Raw genomic sequence first — 6,000 nt, 5'->3', positions numbered from 1 at the left:
GTTAATTACATTTACATCATTAGTTTAATCCCGTAATAATAATTACAGAGAATTGATTTGACACCCACAATTCAATGAAACCTGTAGTTACATGTCATACTCTGGTGGCCATGAAGTGTCAAATGTAATCAACAAGGCTGCAAAAAATATATATATATACATTGATTTTAGTGTTGGCAAATTGGCTTAGTCTCGTAGTGATAAGCCTATAAAACGTTGGTAGATTCATAAACAGACTTTTTGCAAATCTGAAATGTATTGGAATAAATCACCAAACTATTAAACCAGCTAGCCAGCTATGAGTAACTGTAGCTAGCTACCTGACAGGAGTGCTACCTAGATACGTTAGCTTATTAGGTACATCAATCAACATTTTATTTGTCACACACACCGAATACAACAGGTGTAGACCTTACAGTGAAATGCTTACTTACAAACCCTGAACCAACAATGCAGTTTTAAGAAAAATACATAAAAAAGTAACAAATAAAAGTAACAAATAATTAAAGAGCAGCAGTAAAATAACAACAGCGAGGCTATATACAGGGGGTACCGGTACAGAGTCAATGTGCAGGGGCACCAGTTAGTCGAGGTAATTGAGGTAATATGTACATGTAGGTAGAGTTATTAAAGTGACTATGCATAGATAATAACAGAGAGTAGCAGCAGCATAAAAGAGGAGGAGGCAATGCAAATAGTCTGGGTAGCCATTTGATTAGATGTTCAGGAGTCTTATGGCTTGGGGGTAGAAGTTGTTTAGAAGCCTCTTGGACCTAGACTTGGCGCTCCGGGACCGCTTGTCATGTGGTAGCAGAGAGAACAGTCTATGACTAGGGTGTCTGGAGTCTTTGACAATTTTTAGGGCCTTTCTCTGACACCGCCTGGTATAGAGGTCCTGGATGGCAGGAAGGTTGGCCCCGGTGATGTACTGGGCCGTACGCACTACCCTCTGTAGTGCCTTGCAGTCGGAGGCCGAGCAGTTGCTATACCACGCAGGGATGCAACCCATCAGGAAGCTCTCGATGGTGCAGCTGTAGAACCTTTTGAGGATCTGAGGACCCATGCCAAATCTTTTCAGTCTCCTGAGGGGGAATAGGTTTTGTCGTGCCCTCTTCAAGACTGTCTTGGTGTGCTTGGACCATGTTAGTTTGTTGGTGATGTGGACGCCAAGGAACTTGAAGCTCTCAACCTGCTCCACTGCAGCCCCATCAATGAGAATGGGGGCGTGCTCGGCCCTCCTTTTCCTGTAGTCCACAATCATCTCCTTTGTCTTGATCACGTTGAGGGAGAGGTTGTTGTCCTGGCACCACACGGCCAGGTCTCTGACCTCCTCCCTATAGGCTGTCTCGTCATTGACAGTGATCAGGCTTACCACTCCTCTGTTCCTCGGGGGATGTGGAGGTTAACCCAGGCCCTGCGTGTCCCCAGGCGCTCTCATTTGTTGACTTCTGTAACCGTAAAAGCCTTGATTTCATGCATGCTAACATCAGAACACTCCTCCCTATGTTTGTTTTACTCACTGCTTTAGCACACTCTGCCAACCCTGATGTCCTTGCCATGTCTGAATCCTGGCTTAGGAAGGCCACCAAAAATTCGGAGATTTCCATCCCCAACTACAACATTTTCCGTCAAGATAGAACTGCCAAAGGGGGAGGAGTTGCAATCTACTGCAGAGATAGCCTGCAAAGTTCTGTCATACTTTCCAGGTCTATGCCCAAACAATTCGAGCTTCTAATTTTTAAATTTAATCTCTCCAGAAATAAGTCTCTGTTGCCGCCTGTTATAGACCCCCCCTCAGCTCCCAGCTGTGCCCTGGACACCATATGTGAATTGATTTCCCCCCATCTATCTTCAGAGTTCGTTCTGTTAGGTGACCTAAACTGGGATATGCTTTACACCCCGGCAGTCCTACAATCTAAGCTAGATGCCCTCAGTCTCACACAAATTATCAAGGAACCCACCAGGTACAACTGCAAATCCGTAAACATGGGCACCCTCATAGATATTATCCTGACCAACTTGCCCTACAAATACACCTCTGCTGTTTTCAGTCAGGATCTCAGCGATCACTGCCTCATTGCCTGCATCCGCTATGGGTCCGCGGTCAAACGACCACCCCTCATCACTGTCAAACGCTCCCTAAAACACTTCTGCGAGCAGGCCTTTCTAATCGACCTGGCCCGGGTATCCTAGAAGGATATTGACCTCATCCCGTCAGTAGAGGATGCCTGGTCTTTCTTTAAAAGTAACTTCCTCACCATCTTAAATAAGCATGCCCCTTTCAAAAAATGTAAAACTATGAACAGATATAGCCCTTGGTTCACTCCAGACCTGACTGCTCTCGACCAGCACAAAAACATCCTGTGGCGGACTGCACTAGCATCGAATAGTCCCCACAATATGCAACTTTTCAGGGAAGTCAGGAACCAATACACGCAGTCCCTCTTCCTAGGGGGTGACACTCTTGACCCAAACGGTTACAGAAATATATCCATCCTGCCCTGCCTTTCTAATGTCTTCAAAAGCCAAGTTAACAAACAGATCACTGACCATTTTGAATCCCACCGCACCTTCTCCGCTGTGCAATCCGGATTCCGAGCTGGTCACGGGTGCACCTCAGCCACGCTCAAGGTCCTAAATAATATCATAACCGCCATCGATAAAAGACAGTACTGTGCAGCCGCCTTCATCGACCTGGCCACGGCTTTTGACTTTGTCAATCATCGTATTCTTATCGGCAGACTCAACAGTTTTGGTTTCTCAAATGACTGCCTCGCCTGGTTCACTACTTCTCAGATAGAGTTCAGTGTGTCAAATCGGAGGGCCTGTTGTCCAGACCTCTGGCAGTCTCTATGGGGGTACCACAGGGTTCAATTCTCGGGCCGACTCTTTTCTCTGTGTACATCAATTATGTCGCTCTTGCTGCGGGTGATTCCCTGATCCACCTGTATGCAGACGACACCATTCTGTATACGTCTGGCCCTTCTTTGGACACTGTGTTAACAAACTTCCAAACAAGCTTCAATGCCATACAACACTCTTTCCGTGGCCTCCAACTGCTCTTAAACGCTAGTAAAACTAAATGCATGCTTTTCAACCCTTCGCTGCCCGCACCCGCCCGCCCGACTAGCATTACTGCTCTGTACGGTTCTGACTTAGAATATGTGGACAACTACAAATACCTAGGTGTCTGGCTAGACTGTAAACTCTCCTTCCAAACTCATATTAAACATCTCCAATCCAAAATGAAATCTAGAATCGGCTTCCTATTTCGCAACAAAGCCTCCTTCACTCATGCTGCCAAACATACCCTTGTAAAACTGACTATCCTACTGGTCCTCGACTTCGGCGATGTCATTTACAAAATAGTCTTCAACACTCTACTCAGCAAACTGAATGCAGTCTATCACAGTGGCGTAAGTTTTGTCACCAAAGCCCCATATAACACCCACCACTGCGACCTGTATGCTCTCGTCGGCTGGCCTTCGCTACATATTCGTCGCCAGACCAACTGGCTTCAGGTCATCTATAAGTCTTTGCTAGGTAAAGCTCCGCCTTATCTCAGCTCACTGGTGACGATAACAACACCCACCCATAGCATGTGCTCCAGCAGGTATATCTCACTGGCCAACACCTACTTTGGCCACCTTTCCTTCCAGTTCTCTGCTGCCAATGACTAGAACGAATTGCAAAAATCATTGAAGTTGGAGACATATTTCCCTCGCTAACTTTAAACATCAGCTATCTGAGCAGCTAACTGATCGCTGCAGCTGTACATAGCCCATCTGTAAATAGCCCATCCAATCTACCTACCTCATCCCCATACAGTTTTTTTATTTACTTTTCCGTTGTTTTGCACACCAGTATGTCTATTTGCACATCATCATCTGCACATCTATCCCTCCAGTGTTCATTTGTTAAATTGTAATTACTTCGCTACTATGGCCTATTTATTGCCTTACCTCCTCACGTCATTTGCACACACTGTATATAGACGTATTTTTTTTATATTGTGTTATTGACTGTACGCTTGTTTATTCCATGTGTAACTGTGTTGTTGTTTGTGTCGCACTGCTTTGCTTTATCTTGGCCAGGTCACAGTTTTAAATGAGAACTTGTTCTCAACTGGCCTTCCTGGTTAATAAAGGTGAAATAAGAAAAAAATATATATATAAACCCACTGTTGTGTCATTGGCAAACTGAATGATGGTGTTGGAGTCGTGCCTGGCCCTGCAGTCATGAGTGGACAGGAAGTACAGGAGGGGGCTGAGCACGCACCCCTGATGGGCCCCTGTGATGAGGATCAGCGTGGCGGATGTGTTGTTACCACAGGCGGAAATCCCAGGGGGGACGGGGGGGACACGACCCCCTCATCCTGGGAAAAATATGATTTGTCCCCCCCAATATATCATTGGAAACATAACTATGTAATTTCAATAATATTAATAATACGCAATGAAAGCACTTGTGCTGATTATAGACACTTACTAGCATGTTTTTAAGTTTCAAAAGAGTGCGATCCCCGCCCTTTGCCTCACAATGGTTTGATCCACTGCCTCCAGCAGTGGCACATGATGCAGGTACTGTGCATGTGTGGGAATCTGACAGTGTCTGTCGTTGATGGCTGACCTCCAGTAAGTAGTTCAACAAAGGATATGTTAGACCTTTCTTTAACTTCTACCACTCAATACAAGAAAACACATTTAATAACCGTCACCAGTCTTCATTTTCGCTGCGTTAAATTACAGGTCACACTATGTTAGCTAGCGGTTAACTGATGTTTGCTAGCTAGCTACAGTAACATCAACCAGTGTTTGCAGCTATTTGAATTTGAGTCAATGAGAGAAACTAGCAATGCAATGTTGTGTGTTCCTTAACTGGCAAGGTAACAGAGGGTTTGTGTGTACCGTCTGAAAGGCACTCAATGCACGTAACTAACGTGAGGTTAATCCAGTCAATCGCACCACAACGATGTTGTTTTATGTTGGCAGGGTTCACACACAATAGCTGAATTTGCACAGCCAGCAAGCAAACTAGAGCAAACATTAACTAGCAAGCCAGCTAGTACCTATTCCATTTATGTGGAATCGTCAAATATGGAATATTTGCTATCGTCTGTTTATTCCAAGATCAGCATGCAGCTGTAGTGCTTCAAAGTCCCTGTGATAAGGTTAGCGATACACTGAACTCCAAACTGAACAGAACTACACTCTCTTCTACCAGTGTCTTAAATATCTTTAATGGTCTCGTTGCAAAGGCTAAATTGTTGCTAGGGGACTTTGAAGCACCTGTGTGCCAATCTTGGAGTAAACTGACGATAGCAAAGATTATACCAAACGCCACCGAAACGGAATTGGTGCAGGCTAGCTCTGCAAATTCAGCGATTTTTGGAAGCCAGCCAATATAAAACAAACTATAATACAATTTCAAAAGTTTGTAGCATACGTTGTGTAAATGGTGAACTCATACAGCTGTCAACCCTTGTCACTGCAATCCGTTTCACATTTGCTAGCTGACTAGCTAGCTACCTTTTAGATCAAGCCCTTCTAGAATGAAAGATGATAGAAGCCCATCTCCTACTGTAAATAACCTGCACACTGTGTGTAGCCAGCCAGGTAGAAAAATGGCATCAGAGTATTTTTCAGTACACCAAAACGCAAAGTAAGTAAGAACCCTATCAACTATCTCAAAGACTAGTTGATAAAATGTTCATAAGAAAGTTAAATGCTATTGGAAATGTTTCACAATGATGTTATTAGGCAGATCAGGCAACAGATGGCACACAGACAGCAGAGCTGGGGACAGATGGACAGGGAGTCTCAGGTAAGTTTGTTGAGTCTTTGTTTGGCAACATCATGAAAGGTTCTCTCTTTTTTAGACTTGTAAAATAGGGGCATAATTGGAAAATGCCATGGATACCCCCACTCTCAACTTAAACTGGTGACTGAACTAAAATGTGTTTAAGGCAATGGTATTGCTGTTGTGATTAATTGTGTAGTT

This window comes from Salvelinus alpinus, chromosome 18, assembly GCF_045679555.1.
Source record: "Salvelinus alpinus chromosome 18, SLU_Salpinus.1, whole genome shotgun sequence".
NCBI lineage: Eukaryota > Metazoa > Chordata > Actinopteri > Salmoniformes > Salmonidae > Salvelinus > Salvelinus alpinus.
Note: the sequence above shows the minus strand (reverse complement) of the source record.